Below are 23,930 nucleotides of genomic sequence, written 5' to 3' on the forward strand. Positions count from 1 at the left end.
TGAAGCTTCTGTAATAGGGACCTTATGGCCAAAATAAGGATGAACACATCCCTAATTTCGTCCAAGCCTAGCCCATAAGCCTTCTCAGCCCAATACTCAACTATCACACATTTGATAGTTTAAGCCCCCGTTATTTAATTAATATCATTTAGCCACAAAATTAATTCTTAATTAATTCTTGTCTAATTTTAATTAAAGTATATGATTTCTCCTTTAATATATTATTCATATAATATATGAATAAACCATAATAACCTCTCTCTTCATAAATCATCCTGTCAAGTTGCTCTGGTAAAGGCAACCAAAAAGGACCATGCACAACCGGGTCAACTACATACCAAATATAGTTACGGGCTTAGACACTATTCCAACAATTATGAGCTTTTAGAAATCGAAATTTTATGGGGTTCGACACACAAATATCTACACCCAAACACAGAAAAGCCAAATTCAACGCTAATTTAACTAAAACTGAATCAATAAACGTACTAATAAGAAACTGAAAAAGAAACTTACATGATAAATTGAAGTTGTAGGGGCTGGGAAATTCAAAGATGGAAGTCAATTGTTGGATTAGTGTCTAAGTCCATAACTACTTTGGTATGTACTTGACCCGATTATGAGCATGGTCCTTTTGGGTTGCCTTCACCATAGCAATATGTAGGATGATTTAAGGAGAGAAAGGTTTAAATATGATTTATTGATATATTATGAGAATAATATATTAAAGGAGAAATCATATTGTTTAATTAATATTAGTCAAGAATTAATTGATAACTAATTTTGTGGCTAAAAGAGGTTAATTAAATTTAGGGGGCAGGACTGCAATTATTGGATAATTGAGTTATTGGGCTAAGGAATGCTAAAGGAATAAGGGGTGAACGAAATTATGATGGAAGCCCATCATATTTTCGTCCATGGCCTTATCCAGAAGGTTCCATGGGCTGCTTAGAGTTTAAGTTGTCCATTAGGGTTTTGACTGAAACCCTAGCAGCCCACACAAGTATATAAAGGACCCCTTAGGCCCCAAAAACGTGAACAACTGATTCTCTAGGGTTTCTAGTCGTTTTTGGGCAGCCTCATTTCTTCTCCTCTTCATCCAAGTTGCATAAGGTGTTTGTGACTCCATTAGAGGTGCAGCACTTGAGGCACTAAGCTTTTAAAGCCAATCCAAGCCAGGAATTGATTGTTATTGCTATATAACAATCAAAGGTAATTCTCTAAACCCTAATTCAGTTTATAACATATTAGATCTAAGTTTATTAGTCTTGGATTCAAAGCATGTACAATAGAGAAACCTAGATCCAAGCATTAGGGTTTGTATGAGCACATAGGATTGTTTCTAATGCATAAAACCCATCAGTGGTATCAGAGCCTTGATTGGTTTCTGTTGTATGTGATGCTATGTTGAATTATTTACTAAAAAATGAGTTTTTTACCTCTGCCCGACACAACTCGGCGAGTCAGTATCTGGACTCGGCGAGTTGGCCCTACTCGGCGAGTCCAGGTCTGACTCGGCGAGTCAGTTCGTCAGGCAGAGGGTATTTCGGGATTTAGCTGCTGTTTTGACTTGGATTTGATGCTTAATTCATTTTTTGAAGTTAAAATCTGAATTTTATCTTAAGTTAATGATTATCCTTGCTAAAACAATAGATAATTTCAAATCTTTTAAATATTGGTTGTTTATATGATAAATATGGATTATTTCAAATTATTTGGTAATTATCTAGTGACTAAAATAAGATTAGGTCAAATATAGATAATTATGAAATTAATTGTTTAATTTGAATTATTTGTTATTTGATCCCTAATGTTTTGAAATGTTTCAAAACTTGCCCTCAAGTTTTGGAATTTAAAAGTTGATTAAAAGTTTAATTTTGAAATGTTAAATTCTAAAACCCTAGTAATTTGGAAAAGTTCAAATCACACCCTTATGGTTTTGTTAATTAATTAAAGTGCATAATTAAAAGTGATTTAATAAACCCATAAAGTTTTTGGTTTACATTTAATTAAATTAAAAGTATAATTTACTAAGCTAAACCACCTAGTATTTTAAAAGTGTAAAATACACCCTATACTATATATAATATTAAAAGTCTAGTATTATATATGTATGAGTAAACAATTAGTCTTACCGTTAGTAGGCCTCATTCACGAAGCTGCTCTATAAGGGGTGTTTAAGGAAATTGCCTATAAAATGGCGATTGAATGGGTATCCACTCTTACCCACCGCACTCTTGACTAGTGGAGGGTTGTTAGCCGAACGGGTAGGATAGGACAGAAACCTTCCATTATAAGTATAATGAAGTACAAAGTAACTAAATGCTTTTTCAAATTCCCAAATCATAGTTACTTTAGGAAAAATGTGAAATTGTATGCTAATCCATAGAATTACACTTCGTACCACTGTCAAACGTTAGTGGAGCGTGTGTGGTTAACCGGCACACTAATTTGGGGATGACATTGGTAGCGAAGGGTGACTCGATGTTTGTCATAGATCAATGGAGCGTGTGTGGCTAACCGGAACATTGATTAGGTGATTGTAGCATTGGGTGCACCACGTGATTCGTATGGTTATTCACACCTTATTTGTGATCCTCGGCATCCCAGTCACAAATAGTAGGGCATAATCGAGATTAAATATGCCATTGAAAAGTTCAATGAATCTCAAAAGATCTAGGAGTTTCAATTCATTTAAAACTTAATCTTCCTTTTCGTTTTTCATCGTGGAAATTGGTAAATTGTCATTTACCTACCTTCAAATATTCTGCAACTAGATTACGGCATCCCTCTTCTAGGTTGTAGAGTATTGTGTTGGATCCTAGCTTGATGTTTCATTTGGGTGTTACATCAAGAATTCTAATCAACATAACTTGAATTTTCTCCCATTTTGTAGATGTCTAAATCTTACAATGGTCTTCCCAAATCCCATGGAATAAGTTTTCCAAATGAAGATGACGTTCCGAGATACGATCAAGGAAATGAGAGTCATGCTTCACTTCCTCCACCTCCTCCAATTGTTCTCCCTGACCCACAAGTTCAAAGGCTTGAAAAGTTCAAGCTCACTCAAGCCCTTTTGGCAAGTAAACACGAAGATGGGAAACTTGTGTGTGCACACGTCTTAGAGATGAAGTCACACATTGATAGGTTAAGCATGTTGGGTGTCGAGATTTCAAGCGAGTTGGCTGCTGACTGGGTTCTTCAGTCACTTCCTGAATCATATAGTAAGTTCGTTAGATTTTACTATATGATGGATCATGACGTGACCCTCATTAATCTCACCTATTTGCTTATAGCTGCTGAATCAGCAATGATTTGGCGTGCTGGTCAAGCAAATTTGTCTGGTGAATCAAACTCCCAAACTTCAATGGACACTGACAACATTAGAAGTCCAGAAAGAACTAAGTTTGTGATTGTCTGATGTGTTGTGCCAAAGGAGTCCATTTGCTTTATTGCCAAGAGAAGGGGCATTGGAGACGAAGCTACCCTAACTACCTGAGAGATCTAAGAGATGGGAGATTCAAGACGTATGGCTCTACTTCAGGTAAAAATCCATTATCTAACTCTTTTGAGTTCCTATTCTAGATTCTTAATACATGATGTGATAAGATTACATTTTGATGTTTTGTAGGATCGAAGAAAAGAAAGGAAGCTTGAGGGAAGAAGTGAGCTGAATCTAATCATGAAGAAATGGATTTCGATAGCATTACTTGAAGAATGGATTCTTGAGCTCCTACTTGGAGTTAAAATAGATTGTTAAGAAATATGTAATAACATAGTTTTTCAATTGAATTGCATTGTAAGGATAATCTTTTTCCGCAATAAAATGAATTTTGATTTTATCTTATTTATCCTTGCGATGGCATGTATGAAAAATTGATGTTTGAATGTTTCTATTATTAGCAACAATGGATTTGATTCTTAATTATGTAATTTGTGGAAATGTCAAAAGTTTACCAAATAGCGAGAGTTTCTCATCGCCCAAGTTTCAATTGGATAGAAACTTGGAATCATGCAATGTGTATTGTATGATGAATGAAAAACTTTCACATTTGGGAAACTTAGACTAATTCTTTGGCAAAGTGTCAATTGAAGGACAAGGAGATCAAGTACACAAGGTTGTGTGTTGATCAAGTCCACCACAAGAGTGACAAAGATATTCTTCATGATTTACTAAAGTTTAGTAAATATGATTATACTTATAAGATTGAGTGTGATTCTGAGTTGATTGAAAGAGTTTCAATGAATAGTAGAACGAATAAAGAAGAATCAAGTAGGCAGAAAAATAAAAGTTTCTCCTTTCTAAGAAGAAGGGAGAGTACCTTTTATTGTGTTTTATGATAAGTCTTAAAGATTAAGAACCCTGTCTCAATAGATCCTCTAAGTGAGTCTTAGTGCAATTGCATGTCTAAGAAGAGGAATTGAGTATTGTAGAAATGGTTAAATCAATAAGTCAATCATACTTCGTTCCAGTATCAAGTCTTAGAGTCAAGATTGTGACATTGAGTGAAAAGTCTTAAGTAGGTTTATAACACTCATCAAATGTGGAACTTGGAAAAGTTTTCTTATTCTTGCACATTTGAAATTGGTAAGTTGTGCTGTCTTGGATAAGACAAAGACCAACTAGGACCAATTATGTGAAGTGTTTTGTCTTGATAAGAACTACACTAACTCTTGAATATTTGCTTTGTCAAGAAATGTTTCTTGACAAGAGAATCTTATATATCAAGGAGTCAGTGGGAGTCTTAATGGTCTTGAAAGGTTTCAAGAACAAATCAAGAATAAACCTTATAGATCATCACTAGCACAAGACTTGAGGTTTACAACCTATCGTGCTGACATTATTTTGGTTTCTGTGCCATTCCAATTGAGTTAATTGTGTATGTGAGTTCTATGAGTTCTCATTTGAATGCATACTAGAGCCTTAGTCGATGGAAAGTACATTGATATGTAAGGACAAGTTACTAAACTACTTGGAAGACATGGTGGGCACTCGTGTTACCATAAGGCAAGAAATCAAGATTAAGAAAGTTCAGTCCATATGAGGTTGAATTTGTCACAAACTTTGGTTTTGGCAAATTCACATGGATAGGAACTCATACACCATAAAATCTAAGTGTCATAAGATTCCCTCCTTCATGAAAATGACTGTGAGGAAATGCTTTCACTAAGAGAGATCTTAAGAAGATAGCAATTGTGAAAATTGTATTCTCAAAATCGATTATGGTTACGGCATCCCTTTCCATAGTTCGAATTGTGAGATTTGGCAATTAGTTTGAAGATTTGGAACTTAGTAACATAAGTTCTAAATTGTTTAAGCACACATATGAGCTATCTAAGGCAAAGGTGTATAAGTTTAAGAAGCTTAGATAAAGACTTATCGAAGCATCTGGTATTAAAAATATGAATTTCAGAAATTCAATAGGCATTGTTTTTCTGGAAGTTCATTTGTTTTCTGAATACATGTCAAAGCTAGTGGGTGCATAAGTGTTATGCTTATATGATAATAATCATCATGATAGTGGGAGCATAAGTGTTATGATTATTATGGCAAGTATTGCAAGTTAGCAATATTAATTATAGAAAAACAAAGATTCAATTTGCAAAGTTGTATGGGTTGAAAAGTTGTTTTGATATAATTAAGGGAGAGAATATTATACTTCGTTTCAAAATCTAAAGCTTAGATTGAGAAATTTTAATATCTTCAGTCAAAGGATACATTGTGTGTTCTCAAATTTCGATTATGATTACGGCATCCCTCTTCATAGTTCGAATTGTGAGAACATGACACATAAAATATTATGGCAAAAGATTGGTAAAGTATCATATCTTTATGTAAGACATTATCCATCATGTCCCATACGCTTCGGGTATAAGATCGATTGCAAATGCTATAATATTTTACCATTCTAAAATTTTTTCCAAATGTCTAGCGCATTAAGAGGGAAAAAGGACTAGAATTGGTTTTGACTAAAATAATTAAACAACTATCAAAGGAAGATCCAAAGTTCACTGAGGATTGGTCGCTTGTGAGTAGTTGGAAGTATGGTATTGGATGGACCATATCGACATTATTATGAATAGATAATATTCTATTAAGAATGAGTTGTCATATGGCAAATGTGGAAATGTTTCCATATTGGGAGTTGGATATTGAGAGTCTGTGCCTAGATTAGAAACTTTTATGCAGGAAGGATGTTCAAATAAATGTACTTTGAATGTGAGACTTCACGTCTATGGAATTGTCTTGTAACAATTTCCGATAGAGTACTTTGTAATTTCATTGGCCAAGTCTTGGTGACTTTTGTGCTATGACTTTACGAAAGGATCGTTGCGTAAAATGTTAGAATCTAGCATATTCTAGTAGTGGCGAGAACCTTGTGTTCTTACACTAACAATGGGGATTAAGGAATTGTCAAATGAGCATCATTGAAAAGGTTTTACAATTGATCTATTTCACAAAGCATGGACCATAGGAAACAAAGTGTGCATGCTTAGAGCATGGGACAATTGTTGTTGTAATTCAAGTAATGAGTTGATTATTCGAAACATTAAATGATAAATAATAAGTAGTCAATATGGTGGATAAATAGAAGTGTTTTATTTACTCTCACAAGTTTGGGGCCATATAGGATTAAGTATTATTGTTATATTTCAGTTTGCATGTTTTGACTTCCAGAATAACTAGGTTATTCGAACATCCACAGTCGGTCATACGTTGGGAGTAGGTATGAATAAAGACTGTCATGAATCTGTCTGTAGATTGTCTAAAGTGTTTAGACATAGCACATGTTTGCTGTAGAGTTCATGAGTGCTTTGATATGATTAGAGTATTGGATTAAACCCACGCTCACTTGGATCACTTCATGGTTTTATCACGAGTGATTAGTGAGACGATAATATTATGTATTCTTAAAACCGAGACGTGTGAGTTGTTATTTGTTGGTTGGTTGCACATTGATGATAAGTAAACGCACCAGTAACTTGGTATTATAAAACTTATTGTTGTGTGTGATTCGATCAGTAAATGCAAGCGAGCATTTGAGTCGAAGTTTATCCATTCCTTTTATCCAAAGTGGGATAAAAGCGATATATGTGGGCCTCTCGATGATTTAATGATGACACCTAAGCGCTTGGCCAAGCCGGGACTAAGTTGATGTGTTCAATTGTAGTCTGTTATCAATCGTCATAAATCGGAAGTCGGGAAACAGTATAGAGAGAATGATTGAAATTCATGTCTTTTGTCTATACGATATCTTGAGAATGGAGGAATATATGATCCCTTATCTAAAGGACACGCGTATCTGATAAGATCAGAGTTGACAGCGGCTTTTGAAAGCTATGATTGTTGATCAGGTTCTGAAGTCATACGGAAAATAGTTATTAGACTTATCCAAGTGGGAGACTTTTGGATTAGTGTCTAAGTCCATAACTATTTTGGTATGTACTTGACCCGATTATGAGCATGGTCCTTTTAGGTTGCCTTCACCATAGCAATATGTAGGATGATTTAAAGAGAGAAAGGTTTAAATATGATTTATTGATATATTATGAGAATAATATATTAAAGGAGAAATCATATTGTTTAATTAATATTAGTCAAGAATTAATTGATAATTAATTTTGTGGCTAAAAGAGATTAATTAAATTTAGAGGGTTGGACTGCAATTATTGGATAATTGAGTTATTGGGCTAAGGAATGCTAAAGGAATAAGGGGTGAACGAAATTATGATGGAAGCCCATCATATTTTTGTCCATGGCCTTATCCAGAAGGTTCCATGGGCTACTTAGAGTTTAAGCTGTCCATTAGGGTTTTGACTGAAACCCTAGCAGCCCACACAAGTATATAAAGGACCCCTTAGGCCCCAAAAACGTGAACAACTGATTCTCTAGGGTTTCTAGTCGTTTTTGGGCAGCCTCATTTCTTCTCCTCTTCATCCAAGTTGCATAAGGTGTTTGTGACTCCATTAGAGGTGCAACACTTGAGGCACTAAGCTTTTGAAGCCAATCCAAGCGAGGAATTGATTGTTATTGCTATATAACTATCAAAGGTAATTCTCTAAACCCTAATTCAGTTTATAACATATTAGATCTAAGTTTATTAGTCTTGGATTCAAAGCATGTACAATAGAGAAACCTAGATCCAAGCATTAGGGTTTGTATGAGCACATAGGATTGTTTCTTATGCATAAAACCCATCATTAATAACATAGAGTCAATCGGAAGGCACAATAAGACATATAAGGGCATAGTAGAGTGAGAATGGAAGGGAAGAAATAGAGTCGGCAATGGAATCAAACTTGGATTGCTTCAAATCGATGGTTGTATGCGATAAACCAGTCGTCCGCCTTGAGGAACCCAGAAGATCAGCTATCAGCAGGTCTCCTTCTATTTTTCATGGGTATAGTTCCTAGGTATCCCTCTCTTTTTCTTTACAACAAAATCGCTTCCACTTCTATAAGTTGTAATCAACGCTACACCACCACAAAGTGCAGAAATCTAAAGATAGAAAGGAGGAGGGGTTTTTTTGGTCATATAATGAGGCGGTGCACCAACAGTAGTCTACTAATGTGGGAGAGACAGTGACGGGGAAAAACGGTGAGGAAGGATACTTTTGGTTTTGATTGAAGAGATGTTGTGGGCTTCCTCGGGTCTGTGATGGTACCATGGAGTCGAAGTCGAACAGTGATTCCTACTGAACACTAATCGAATAGAAAAACCCCTCCGGGTTGATCTATTGTCACTGTGTCTTGATTTCTTACAAAAGAAAGAGAAGATAAACTTTGGATCAGGAGCGGTGGAGGGAAGAAAGAGAAGAGAAGATCTAGATAAGGAGGTGGAAAGAAGAAACTGGAAGGGTTGATTAACGTAGGAGTGTGGAGATAAGGTGAAGAAGAATTACACATATTCGAATTCAATTGGGTAAAAAAACGGTGAAGCAAACGAGAAGCAACACGTTTACACAAACAATATGAATATTGACTTAAAATGACCCTAGAGACATATTTGAACACACATACATAAACAGGGGTAGTCGAAGGACCGAAATAGACAAAATAGATAGGAGTTTACTCTTCCTAACATAGGAGATTTTTAATATACATATATATATATATATATATATATATATATATATATATATATATATATATATATATTAATGGGCAAAAAACAAAAAAAATACAAGGTAAATTACGCGTTAGAAAGAAACATAAACTTACCTATTTGTAGCTACCTTCATTACTAAACATTAAAATAAAGTAATATGACATTAAAAGTGACTTATGAAGAAAAATAAAAAATTTACAATACAATAATTAACTATAAATATATACATTTATAGAATTGTATAGTAGGCTGCAAGATTGGAAAAATAATATTTGGGTTGAAGGATGAATTTCGTCTTTTAAATGGTGAAATAAATACTTGAATTTCAATTCTTCTCTAGGAATGATGAAATCCTTTGACTACATAATTTGCTGAATTTAATGGAATTCAAGTCCATCCATTTTATCAACCAAATGTGTAACCAAAGCAGTCTCCCATTCCAAATCCTTCAATTTTATATAGACTTAAAATAAAATGGTTTTTTTTTTCAAAAAGAACCTCATCCACATCCTCATTGTTGAGTAAACAGCCAAGATGCTTGACCAGGAGAAGTATCAGACATTTTTTAAAAAGTCCCAACTTATTAAGATTTCAGTTTATGAAAATATAGAAACAAATTATATCACATGAAATGCACTTATATAAAATCTCCATCTTTATAAACATAATTTTTAGTTACTGAAAAGAACAACATGCGAATTTTAACTACCGAACCACAATTACATATATACATATAGCATGGGGGATTTAAAAAGAGTGAGAGAGAGAGAGAGAGAGACCATTGATTACTATATAATCTACCATCAGTCCATAGCTAATATTTATGCTCTTCAAAACCCAAACAAAAGAAAGCATCACTTAGCTATGGATTTTACATCAATAACTTTTTAATTGGGTGACCATTTAACATTAGAAATAGACTGGAAGTCTTTGCTAAATGAGAGCATTTTCAATCAAGAAATCATAAATATAGATACAAATCAGAAATTATTATCCTGGTAGCACTTTATTAGTGCAACACTTAGTGAAAACAAAAAAAGGGGTTTTGTGCCTTATATAAGGAAAAGTAAACAATCTATTATATAAGTTCATTTTTCCAAAATCTATTGGACAAGGTAAATATCAAATTTACAAGAATTGTAACGAGTAATTGAAAGTAAATCAGAGTAATTCAAGTAATGATCAAGAATGAACACACGATGTAAATATGATCCGGTTTCAACTTCTATTACTTTCACAAAACTTGAGTACAAAAAACAGATAACAGAATTAGGGAAAACTCTCTTACCTACACTCAAGTTTAGACCCTATTTATAGGATACTAGAAGTACAAAAAATACTAAGGACTAAACATTAATTTTAGACTAAACAAGTGCCTTAGTAAATACATACGAAATTACAAAACAAACACTTCGACTCTTTACAATATTTCGACCCTAACAATGTCCCCCTTTGTAAACAAGTCAAAATACTCAATTCATGAGAATCTGAGCAGCGAAGTGCATCATCCTTCGAATCTCTGAGTACCAAGTTAACACCTTCTTTCGCTCAGTCTTATCTCCTTCACTATTCTTCGTATAATTATTCACACGAACAATAAAGTTTGTATATTGAGCTGTAGTATATCGTTCCACTTCGCTTACTTGAAACAAAAACCTTTTAGCTTTGCCATTCTTATCTTTACCTGCAAAGACTAATCCAAAAGGTTTTAAGCAAATTTCTCCATCAGCGTATTTCTTCAGCTCAACTTGAGTTTTCGACAATTGCATTGCAACCTTCACTTCTCTTCCCATTACTGAAGCTAACTCTTCGTCAGTTAATGCTAGACAATAATAATAATTGTCTATGAAAATCTTGAAGTGTGCAATACCAATTTTGAAAACGTCTTTATCAGTTCCTTTGAGCTGAGAGGCCTCTATATCCTTAAATATCAAAGCTACATCAATCAAGTTGTTCAAGTTTATTAAAGGAAAATCAGCCACCAAAAAATCACATCTTTGATTAGTTGGATGGATAACATGATATCTAAAGTTTTGAATCATGCCTTCGAACAAAACGTCCTTCGTTATGCTCACAACTTTCTTGATCATTATCAATGACCAAACCTCATCTGGCTCCTTCCCAAGAATTGCATGAAATCTGATCTTCATGTAAATGAAGTCATCTTCGTTTTCGAACTTTTCAACAATCTTGTATTGAGCCATGATGAACATCATCTTATTTAAAGGAAAATCTAGTTGGCCCATGTCAGTGTTTGCAATCGAATAGCTTTTCTTTGGCTTCTTCTCAAAAGCATACATTCGATTGAATGCTACCCTGGATTCAATGCTTTCATAGTTGTAGAGCTTTTTCAGATCTCCCTTATCCATACCAGGAGCATCACTTGCTCTTAGACTCATTATGCTTTGTATTTGTCTCTTCTTTTCTATTTCTGCTTCTATCTCAGCCTTCTTCTCTTCCTTGGACATTTCAACTAAAATTCCCTTCCCTTTATCATCATCTTTGGAAGGTTTTGGTTTTGATGAACTTGAGCTCCCTCCTTCAGTTTTCGAATTAAACACAATCCCCTTCAGAATAGGTTTTGTTGTTGTCATGATAGCTTCAGTTGTATTCGTCTTTGGAACTATAGGATCTGTGACTTGAGTAGAAACAATTTTAGATGAAATTCCCGAAGTTACAACTTTCAATTTATCAGCAGCCTTTGTGACATTCGAAACTTTAATTTTTCCTTCATTAACTTTCTTTTCTCCCCTTGCAACCCTGTGAAAGCAGGTGGGGCATTCGAAGGCAGCATTTGAGCTAATTTCGTTATAAGTGCTACAGCCTTCTGAATGACTTGATCAAGAACATTCAATTTCTGAGTAAGAAACTCATGAGTTAAAAAGAACTGTGGGGCTGGCTTTGAAACAACGCTTTTGAGTTCACCAAGCAACTTCTTTAGCTTAGCAAATTGTTCTTTATCATCTGAGGCCTTGGCTTCGATAGTTGGTACCGTGGCTTGAAAAGTTTGAATGAAATTCGTCACTGCCCCAGAATCGACACTTTTTCAACTTCCTTCTTTGTCATTCTTTGGAAATTAGGCCTAGAACTAAACTTGACTCAATCATGCCCTATGTTGTCAAAATTTTAACAAATGATTTTTCATCCAATGGTTTTGTGAAAATATCAGCAAGCTGATCAGTTGTTTTCACAAAATGAACTTCAATATTTCCATCTTCCACATGATCCTTAATAAAATGATAACGAAGTGCAATGTGTTTAGTTTTCGAATGTTGTACTGGATTATGACAAATGCGTATAGCACTTTGTGAATCACAATATAATGGAATCTTCTTCATGTTAATTGCATAATCATGCAATTGGCTTTGGATCCATGTGGTTTGTGAAGTGCAAGCGGCAACTGCAACATACTCAGCTTCAGCAGTTGAAATTGTAATACATGTTTGTTTTTTCGATTGCAAACTTACAAATTTCCCATCCAGCAAATGACATCCTCCACTTGTACTCTTCCTATCAAGAGTACATCCTCCAAGATACGAATCCGAAAAAGCTTTAATGAAAAATCCTGATTTCGAAGGATACCATAATCCTAATGAAATTGTTCCCTTGATATAACGAACAATATTTTCCACTGCAGTCAAGTGTGGTTCTCTTGGATTTGATTGATACCTAGCACAATTACATACAGAAAACCTGAAATCGGGTCTACTTGGTATAAGATAAAGCAATGAACCTATCATACTCTTGTATAAAGTAAGATCAATAGATGGTGTTTCTAACGAAGGAGTTAGCCTTGTTCCTGTGGATTAGATGTCTAAGCCCATAACTATTATTGGTATGTACTCGACCCGAGATTAGCATGGTCCATTTGGGTTGCATATCATCATGACAATTCGTTAGGATGGACTTTTGAGAGAAGGTTATTTATGGTTTATTAATATATTATAAGTTATAATATATTAATATGAAATCATATGTTTTAATTACTATTGATCAAGAATTAATATGGAATTAATTTAGTGATCAAAAGAGACTAATTAAATCTATGGGTACTAATTATGATAATTAGTTATATTTATATGTGTTGGGCTTATGATCCATGTTGGACCAAGTTTATGTATGCATACATAAAGAGTTGGGCCACATGAACCATGGATCATAAAACCTATGGGTATGGATTATGGGTTATACCCATGACCCTTGGAATCCTACATATAAATAGGTTACTCCATAGCCAAAATCACCGCTTCTTTTCACAGAGAAATATGGAGTAGTTTTGGTGTATGAAAATTCTCTCTCAAATGTCCACCTTTGTCCATGGTGTGTTGTTATTCCATTTGAGGCTTCCACACTATTGGGGCTAAGCTCTTAAGGCCAAATACATCAAGACTTCAAGCCACAAAAAAGGTATGTTACCCTAACTAGTATCTTATATGGTTTATGTCAAATGCATGCTAGTTATAGGTTTAATGCCTTGGAAACCATTTGCATGTATAATTAGTGAAGACATAGATCCAAGGTATTTAGGGTTGTATGTGCACCATAGGATGTTGTATTATACCAAAACCCAATAGTGGTATCAGAGCCATGGGTTGTTTTCTATTATATTTGATGCAAATGTTTGCTTTTCAAAGTTGAGAAAAAAAACGTGAAGTTTGTCAAATTTTAAGATAATTACTTGTTTTTGTGAAAAACTAATTATTTGTAAAATTTGAATCATTTGCTATATGAGTTTAATTAGGTCAAATTTAGTAAAAGATAAAATGATATGATTATTCTATTAGTTTTAAAAGTTTGATCGAAATAGTTTTTTTAAACCTCCATAAGTTATGGATATGAAAGTTTTTTTTTTTAAAAAAATCATTCAAAATTTTTTTAAGGAGTTAAAATTTTGTCATAAAATTTTGGAACTCAAAAGTCTTTTAAAAGTTATGATCTTAAGAGTTTTGAAACTTCCATAACTTATGGATGTGAAAAGTCTCATTCATAAAACATCATTAATTCCATAAGTTATGGAATCCAAAAGTTTTCAAGAGTTACAAAACTTGCCCTCAAGTTTTGGAATTTGAAAACTTTTTTTTATGAGACATTGAATTCTAAAACTAAAGTTATTTGAAAAGTTTTCAAAAGTGTAACTCATGGTTCATAACTTAATATTAATTAAATTGTTTTAATTTTGATTTAGCATCTTGATGCTTTTATTGAATAGTTCAATTAACTCTTATGGACTTTATTAATAGATAATTAAAGTGTTTAATTAAAAGAGAATTAATAATTCCATAATGACATGGTTTAAGTTTAATTAAATTAAGAGTATAGTTTAATTAAAAGATTGAACCACTTAGTATTTTAAAAGTTTAAAATACACCCTTATACTATTATAATATTAAAAGTTTAATATATTATATGTATAAGTAAAAAGTCGGTCTTACCGTTAGTAGGCCTCAATCACGAAGTCGGTCTCTAAGGGTGTATAAGGTTACTGCCTATAAAATGGCAGTTTAATGGGTGTCCACTCTCACCCACCGCTTCCTTGACTGGTGGAGGGTCGTTAGCCGGATGGGTAGGACAAGACTATAATTCTCCCTTCATTAAAAGTATAATGATAAATACTAAGTAACTAAACACTTATAAATTTCCAATCTTAGTTACTTAGGAAAATGTGAAATGGTGCTAACCCATGAAATTACACTTTGCATCTTTGTTAAGTCTTTAGTGGAGCGTGTGTGGTTAACCGGCACACTTACATCGGACTGACAATGTGTAGCGAAGGGTAACTTAAGTTTATCATAGATTGGTGGAGTGCGTGTGGTTAACCAGCACATCAATTAGGTGATAAAGTTAAGGGTACCATGTTAATTTGCATGGTTATTCACACCTTGTTTGTGAACCTCGGCATCCCAGTCACAAACTTGAGAGGGCACAATTGAGATTTAAACAAGCCATTGAAAGTTCAATGTATCTCAAAAGATCTAGGAGTTTCAAATCCAATTAAAACTTAATTATATTTCATTTTCATGGCGGAAATTCGTAAATCGTCATTTACCTACCTTCAATTCTTTTATAGTTTGGATTACGGCATCCATCTTCCGGTTATAAATAGGTTGTTGGGTCCTAGCCTTAATATTTCATATTGGGCGTTATATTAAGGACTTTAAATCAACTAAACTTGAATTTCTCCCATTATAGATGTCTAGTTAAGATGACTATGGTCTCCCCCTTTGTTGTGCATTAATGGGACAGGAAATCATGCTTCACTTCCTCCACCTCATCCAATTATTCTCCCTATTCCATCAGTTTAAATACTTGAAAACTTAAAGGCCACTCAATCCCAATTAGCAAGCAAAGGCTATATGTGCTTACATCTTGAATATTAATTCACATATTGACTAGCCGAGAGAGTTGGGTGTCAAGGTCTCAAGGAAGTTGACTGTTGACTAGGTTCATCAATCACTTCCCAAGTCATATAGTGAGTTCTTTTAGGACTAATATGTGACAGACCATGACATGACCCTTAATGATCTTACCTATTTGCTTGATGATGCTAAATCAACAATGATTTGGGGAACTGGTAAAGCAAATTTGATTGGAAGATCTACTTCCCAAACTTTTTTTTTGGACATTGACAATGGTGACAATGGAAGTCCAGAAAAGCTTTCTCTTCCCAATGGAAAGGGATGGGCCATGGTCAAGTCATTTAACCCAATGGTAAAGAGAAAGGCTATGTCTGAGATTGTCTCGTGTACCATTTCCAAAGAGTCCATATGTTTTATTTTGCCAAGACAAGGGACATTGGTTGCGAAGCTGCCCAATTTACCTGAAAGTTCATAAGGATGGTAAAGTCAAAATGTTTGACTCTACTTCAAGTGAAGTCCATTATCTAACTCTATTAAGTTCCTATTTGGAGATTCTTAATACATAATGTAATGTAATTACATTTTGATGTTTTGGAAGAATCAAAGGTGGCTTAAAGAAAGAGTATACTGATTTTGATCGCGAAGATGGATTTCGATCACACGATCGGTGATCAGAATTTTGAGCAACTGCTTAAGAGTTATGATAGATTGCTTAGGAATAGATAACAACATAGTTTTCATATGTGTTTGCATTGTAAGGAAAGTTTTTCCGCAAGTTTTAAAATAAAAGAAAAAGATCTTGATTTTATTTATTTGAAGTATCCTTACAATGGCATTTGTGAAAAATGGTTGTTTATATGTTTCCATTGATAGCAATAATGGAAATAGATTTTGATTATCTCGTTTGTGGTAGTGTCAAAATTTCCCAAATAAGGAAAGATTCTCATCACCCAAGTTTCAGTTGGATAGAAACTTGGAATCATGAAATTGACATTGTATGATGAATCAGAATTTTCATCTTTGAGAAATTAAGACTAAGTCCTTGTTCACATGTATGTGTGAGTCAAGTGAAGGACTGAAGGATTGGGTACACTGGGTGTGCACTGGTGAGGTCCGCCACAAAGGTCAATAAGATTATGCGTTATGATTTTCTAAAGTTTAGTAAATATGGTTATGCTTACAAGTTTAAGTGTAATTCTGAAACAGTGGAAAAGTTTCAATGTATGTCAGAGCGATTAATAAGAATCAAATTAGGCAGAAAGATAAAAGATAGGAGAGTACTTGAGTATCGTGTTTTATGATTATCATAGTGATTATAAAACCATATCACAATTGATCCTCTAAGAACACCTTAGTGCATTTGTTTGGCTAAGGAGAGGAATCGTGAATTGTTGAAATGCTTAAATAAAAAGATAAATCATACTTCGTTCCAAAATCAAGTCTTAGAGTCATACTCCAAGATTGAGCCTTCAGTGGCATAATCTTAAGAAAGGTTTAAAACACTTGTCAAATGTTGAGTAAAATGCTTTCTTACTCTTGTACATTTGAAATTGGTAAGTTGTGATGTTTTGGATAAAACAAAGACCAACTAAGACCAATTGTGTGAAGTGTCTATCTTGATAAGAATCTGCACTAACTCTTGAATATTTGATTTGTCAAGGAATGGTTTTTGACAAGAGAATCATATATGTCAAGAGGACAGTAGGAGTCTTAAAAGATCTTGAGATGGTTTCAAGAGCTAATCAAGAGTATTGTTAATCACTAGCCCACGAATGAGGTTGGTAACCTATCGTGTTGACACATTCTTGTTTCTGATCCATTCCAGTTTAAGTTGACTATGCATGTGAATTCTAAGAGTTCTTAATTGTTATCATAACAACTTGGAAGCAATGGTAGGCCCTTGTGCTACCAGGAGGCAAGAAATTAAGATTGAACAAGTTCAGTCCATATGAATTTGGATTTGTCACTAACCTTGTCTTTTTTTAAGGTTATGACAAATTTACATGGATAGGAACACTTACACCATAAAAGTATAAGTGTCAAAAGGTTTCTCTCTGATTCATGAAAATGATGGTGAGGAAACGCTTTCACTAAGTAGATTTTAAATAGATAGTAATTATGTTTTTTTTTGCATTCTCAAAGTCATTAGTGGAGCGCGTGTGGTTAATCGGCACACTAACATGGACTTGTGAGAATGGAAAAAGATATAAAAATTATGATTACGACATCCCTCTTCATAATTGTTTAGACACACATGTGAGCTATCTAAGGAATGCTGTATGATTTTGGTAAAGTATTATCAAAGCAATATGGTATTAGAAATTTGAACTTTGGTAAGAAAGTCAATAAAGTATTGATTTCTCAAAGCTAGTGGGAGCATAAGTGTTATGCTAGTAAGATAGTAATCATTATGCTAGTGGGAGCATGATTATTATGTTAAATGTTGCAAGCTAGTAGTGTTAATTATAGAAAACATAAGTTTCAATTCGCTTTGAGATAGTTGTTTTGCTATAATTAAGGGAGAGGATTTTATTCTTCATTCCAATTCTACAAGCTTAGATTGAGATTTTAATTGACTTTAGTCAAGGATATATATGAATATTATGCTGGAATGGTTCAACATAAGGAAATTCTATATATTTTGTGTTCTCAAAATACGATTATGATTACGGCATACCTCTTCATAGTTCGAATTGTTAGAACATGGCAAATAAAAAAATTTATAACATGAATCGTGTCCCATATGCTTCGGGTATAGGATTGATTACATGTGCTATAATATTTATCCATTCTAAATTTTCCAAATGCCTAAGTCATTAGGAGGGATAAAAGGAATAGAACTGGATATGACTAAAATGATTAAGTAATTGTCGAGGACAATCTGAGGTTTTCTAAAGATTGGTTGCTCACGGACAATTGGCAGTATAGAGCTAGGACCACATTGACATATTTTGAAAAGAGGTAACTCTTGTTCATAAGTGAGACTCAAAATAGGAATATGGAAATGTTTCCATAGGTGGAAGTTATTCTTTGAATCTATGTAAGATTAGAAAACTTAACGCAAAGAAGGATGTTTAAAGGAATGTACTTTGAATGTGACACTTTGTTTCCATGGAATTGCTCTCCATTGGAATACTTTGTAATGTTTGTTGCCAAGTCTTTGTGATTTGGGCATAGTCATTACAAAGGGATCATTTCATATAAGTTTAGAATCTAACAGATTACAGTAAATGGCAAGAGTTTGGTATTCTTACAAAGTAATGTTTGTTACCAAGTCTTTGCGATATGAGCATCATTGAAATCATGTCCAGTTGATCTATTTCACAAAGTAAAGACCATAGACAAACTTAGTGTGCATACTTCGAGTATGGCATATCTATTGTTTGGACAAACATAGTGTGCATGCTTGGAGCATGGCATGACTATTGTTTTTATTCAAGTATTAAGTTGATTAATCGAAACATAAATAATGAGTAATCAATATGGTGCTTATATAAAAGGTGTTTTTATTTACACTCCAAGTGTTGGAGCCATATAGGATTAGTATTATTCTTGTGTTTCACTTTGCATGTTTTGACTTCCCAAATAACTAGGTTATTCAAACATCCACAGTCGGTGATACGTTGGAAGTAGTTAAGAAGCAAGACTGTCATGAATAGGTCTGTAGTTTGTCTAGGTGGCTAGACTTAGTTGCAGTGTTCATGAGTGCTCTTGAAATAAGATTCGGGTATTTGATTAAACCCACGCTCATTTGAATCACTTCATGGATTTTATTACGACTGAATCATGAGACGATAATATCTTATATTCTTCAAACCTACAAATATGAGTTGTTGACTATGAGTTGGTTATACATTGATTGTACAAAAACGCATTGGTAACTCGATGTTATTAAACGTGCCTTTGTGTATGACTCAACAAGTAGTTAGTACAAGCATATGAGTCAAAGTTTATCTATTCCTTTTAGCCTTCGAGGGATAAAAGCGATATATGTGGCCCCTCGATGATTTAGTGATGACACCCCTAAGTGCTTAGCCAAGCCTGGACTGATTTGATTTGTTCAATTAGTCGGTCGTCATAAATCGGAAATCAGGAAACAACAAATGGACAGAGAGAATGATTATAATCCATATCTCAGTCCATATGATATCTAGAATAGAGGAATATATGATCCCTAAACTAATGGACATGTCATTGACTAGGTCAGAGATCGACAATGACTTTTAAGAGCTACGATTGCAAGTCGGGATTTTGGAGTCATACTTGCAATAATAGTTTTAGACTTATCCAAGTGGGAGACTGTTCGATTAGATGTCTGAGCCCATAACTATTATTGGTATGTACTCGACCCGAGAGTAGTATGCTCCATTTGGGTTGAATATCATCAGGAGAATTTGTTAGGATGGACTTTTGAGATAAGGTTATTTATGGTTTATTAATATATTATAAGTTATAATATATTAATATGAAATCATATGTTTTAATTAGTATTGATCAAGAATTAAATTGGAATTAATTTAATGATCAAAAGAGACTAATTAAATATGTGGGGACTATTTATGATAATTAGTTATATTTATATGTGTTGGGCTTATGATCCATGTTGGACCAAGTTGATGTATGGATACATAAAGAGTTGGGCCACATGAACCATGGATCATAAAACCCGTTGGTATGGATTATGGGTTATACCCATGACCCTTGGAATCCTACATATAAATAAGTTACTCCATAGCCAAAATCACCGCTTCTTTTCATAGAGAAATATGGAGGAGTTTTGGTGTATGAAGATTCTCTCTCAAATGTCCACCTTTGTCCATGGTGTGTTGTGATTCCATTTGAGGCTCCCACAATATTGGGGCTAAGATCTTAAGGCCAAATACATCAAAACTTCAAGCTACATAAAAGGTATGTTACCCTAACTAGTATCTTATATGGTTTATGTCAAAGGCATGCTAGTTATAGGTTTAATGACTTGGAAACCATTTGCATGTATAATTAGTGAAAACATAGATCCAAGGTATTTAGGGTTGTATGTGTTGGGTTTTGAGCATCCTAACACTCCTACGGTGTACATTCAACCCTAAAACCTTGGATCTATGTTTTACTATGAATACATGTAACTTTTATTTTTCCAAGGTTCATAACCTATCTAGCATGGCATAGGGAACATTAAACATAATGGCTAGAAGAATTAAATACCTTTCAATAGTGAGTCGATTCCTTGGAGTTTGAGTGCCAAGCACCAATAATGTGGATGCCTCAAATGGAAATCACAAATCACCACAAATTTGGAAAAACCTTATGAGAGTGTATGTAGCTTATAGAAATTGGCCACCTCTTTGCACACACACAACTAGTGCCACTTCAAGCATCACAAGCTCCTTTATATAGTGTGGGGAATTAGGATTGCATCCATGTCAACCCTAATACCCATGACTCTTCCTTTCCAAGGATCCATGGGTTAAAATCTCATTGGACTATCCATGGACTCCTATGCATGCCAATCCCATTCCAAATGAGTATTAGCCCACAATTATATAAATACAAGAGCCCATATTTAATTAGTTACCTTTTTTATCAGCAAATTAATTCTAAATTAATTTATGATCAATACTAATTAAATAATATGATTTCATATTAATATATTATAACTTATAATATATTAACAAATCATAAACATGCAATTCTCAAGGGTTTAACCATAAATAGTTCGGGTGAAGTGCAACCCAAATGGACCATGCGGGTCGGTCAAGTCTATTTAAGTCTAATAACTATATTTGCCTATATTACTTCTGGAACCAACCGGAAATTGTAGCTCTTAAAACTCTGTTGAAATATGAAGCGCCATTTTAGATAAGTGATCATATAATCCTCTGTTCTTGATATCAGCTGGACAAATACATGGAACAGTGTCTTACTTATTGTCCAGCAGTTTGTTTCTCAATTTCTCGATTTGTGTGACATAGAACTTAATTGAACACATCAACTTAGTTCTGACCGGTCCCGGTACATGGGTCAACACAAACTCATCGAGGGGCCCAAATATCGCTTCTAATCCAAGAAGGAGCATATACACTTCGACTCATATGCTTGTTCTACTACTTGTTGAATCATACACAAAGGCACGTTTTATGACATCGAGTTACCAATGCGTTTACGTATAATCAATGTATAACCAACTCATAGGCAACAAGTCATATCTCTAGTTTTGAAGACTTATATGATATTACCGTCTCACGATCACTTGAGATAAATTGCATGAAGTGATGCAAGTGAGCGTGGGTTTATTCCAATACTCATAACTTATGAGCATTCATGAATCTTGTAGCAACCATTGCTATGGCTAAACACCTTTAGTCATCCACAAGCCCAATTCATGACAGTCTTAATTCGTACCTACTTCCGACGTATGACCGACTATGGAAGTTTGAATAAATTAATTTATTCTGGAAGTTAAAACATGCAAAGCTGAAATAATAGTAAATAATTGACAAAAGACAACAACACCTTACTCATAAATAAACACACCTTTTATTCATCATCAAATGTCGATTACATTTTACAAGTTTCAGAAATAGCTATCTAATCTATAAAACTAATATCATCCTTCAGCACAATGCGCCTCGCATGCTGAAAGTGCCTAACCCTCGTCAGTTCCTTCGTGAGGCGATCTGCAAGATTATCTTCTGATGATACCCTCTTTGCCACGAGGAGTCCTTCTATCTTATGTCTTATGAAGTGATATTTTTTGTCAATGTGTTTGGATCTACCATGATCTCTCGGTTCCTTGGCTAAGGCAACTATACTATTGCTGTCACAGAAAATCTCCATAAGCTCCTTAATAGATGGTACAACTCCAAGGTCTCCGATGAAGTTCTTCAGCCATATTGCCTCCTTTTCCACTTCACTCGCTGCAATGTACTCTGATTCACAAGTCGAATCAGCTACCGTCTCGTGCTTGCAACTTTTCCAAGTGATTGCCCATCCATTTAAAGTAAAGACCCAGTGCGACTGAGAATGGAAGTTATCCCTATCAGTCTAAAAGCTAGCATCACTATACCCTACTACTCTCAAGTTACCACTTCCACCAAGGGTAAGAATCCAATCCTTAGTCCTCAGCAGGTACTTGAGAATATTCTTTACCGCAGTCTAGTGAGCCTTATGATGGGTTTTGGTCATAAGACATCCTATGTGCTCATACAAACCCTAATGCTTGGATCTAGGTTTCTCTATTGTACATGCTTTGAATCCAAGACTATAAACCCTAATTCTAGCATACAAGTAATCATATTAGATATTAGAATAAGTTTATAATGTTACCTTGATTGTTATGTAGCAATAACAATCCCAATTCCTCCTTGAATTGACTTTGGAAGGCTTAGAGTCACAAGTGTCACTCCTCTAATGGTTCACAAACACCATAAGCAAGAGGATGAAGAGGAGAGAGGTTAGAGGCTGCCCAAAACCGTGTGAAACCCTAGAAGGTTGCTTGTACACGTTTTTGAGGCATAAGGGGTCTTTATATAGTGAGGCTATTAGGGTTATCTAACAAGGAAACCCTAATTTGGTTGCTTAAGCCCTAAGCTGTCACACCCCTGAACCAAGGATGGCGGAAACGTCCAGGGATGGAGGACTTCATGTGTAGTATCATAACAACAATGGTAATAGTGATGAAAGTAAACACAACCAACATATATATATATATATATATATAATTGAAAAAGTTACATCATTGTATGTATTACATGTTTCAAATTCAATTACAATATGTTGACAAAATAAGATAAGTTTGACGCCTTAACGTCCCATCCTCAAAAGTATTTTGTTACCTGCTTAGCGATTTCCTGAGAATACAAGCAGTTTGAAAAGTGTCAACACAATGGTTGGTGAGTTCATAAGTATTTGGATATCTTTATGAAAAAGCTCGTCAAATAATGGCCTAGTTGTTCCAGAAAAATCCGATATTTTTCTTAAAGTGAATAATGTAGTTTTGTATCCGAAAACTGTAATGTATGAGTATTCTTCCTTATTTACAGAAAATAATGCATGTTTATTTCAATTTAAACGCATATGATATTAGTGAAACTCTCGAAATTTCTTAAATTTGTTAATATTTTCTGTGTGTGTAGTCCTAAATCTTAGGACCAAGAAAGTAACAAGTATTGTCCATACTTAAAATTATAAACGTGGTATCACATGATGTGTAGTCGTAAATACCGAAACCGAAAACGTGCAGTAATGCCCGTACTTATTGAGATAAAAGTGATTTCAAAATCGTCATAAAACTCGTTTAAGTTTTATAAAAAAAAAAATCCCGTAAACTTTATGTATTGTTATATCCTTATGTGAGCCGCTATAATCATACTTAAGACTAATGAACCTGCCACGACGTTTCTCAGGCGTCGATTAACTGAAATGACAATTATCACCCGTAGACCTGCAGGTCCAACTGTAGCTAGCAG

The sequence above is a fragment of the Lactuca sativa genome, chromosome 8, assembly GCF_002870075.4.
Source record: "Lactuca sativa cultivar Salinas chromosome 8, Lsat_Salinas_v11, whole genome shotgun sequence".
NCBI classification, from domain to species: domain Eukaryota; kingdom Viridiplantae; phylum Streptophyta; class Magnoliopsida; order Asterales; family Asteraceae; genus Lactuca; species Lactuca sativa.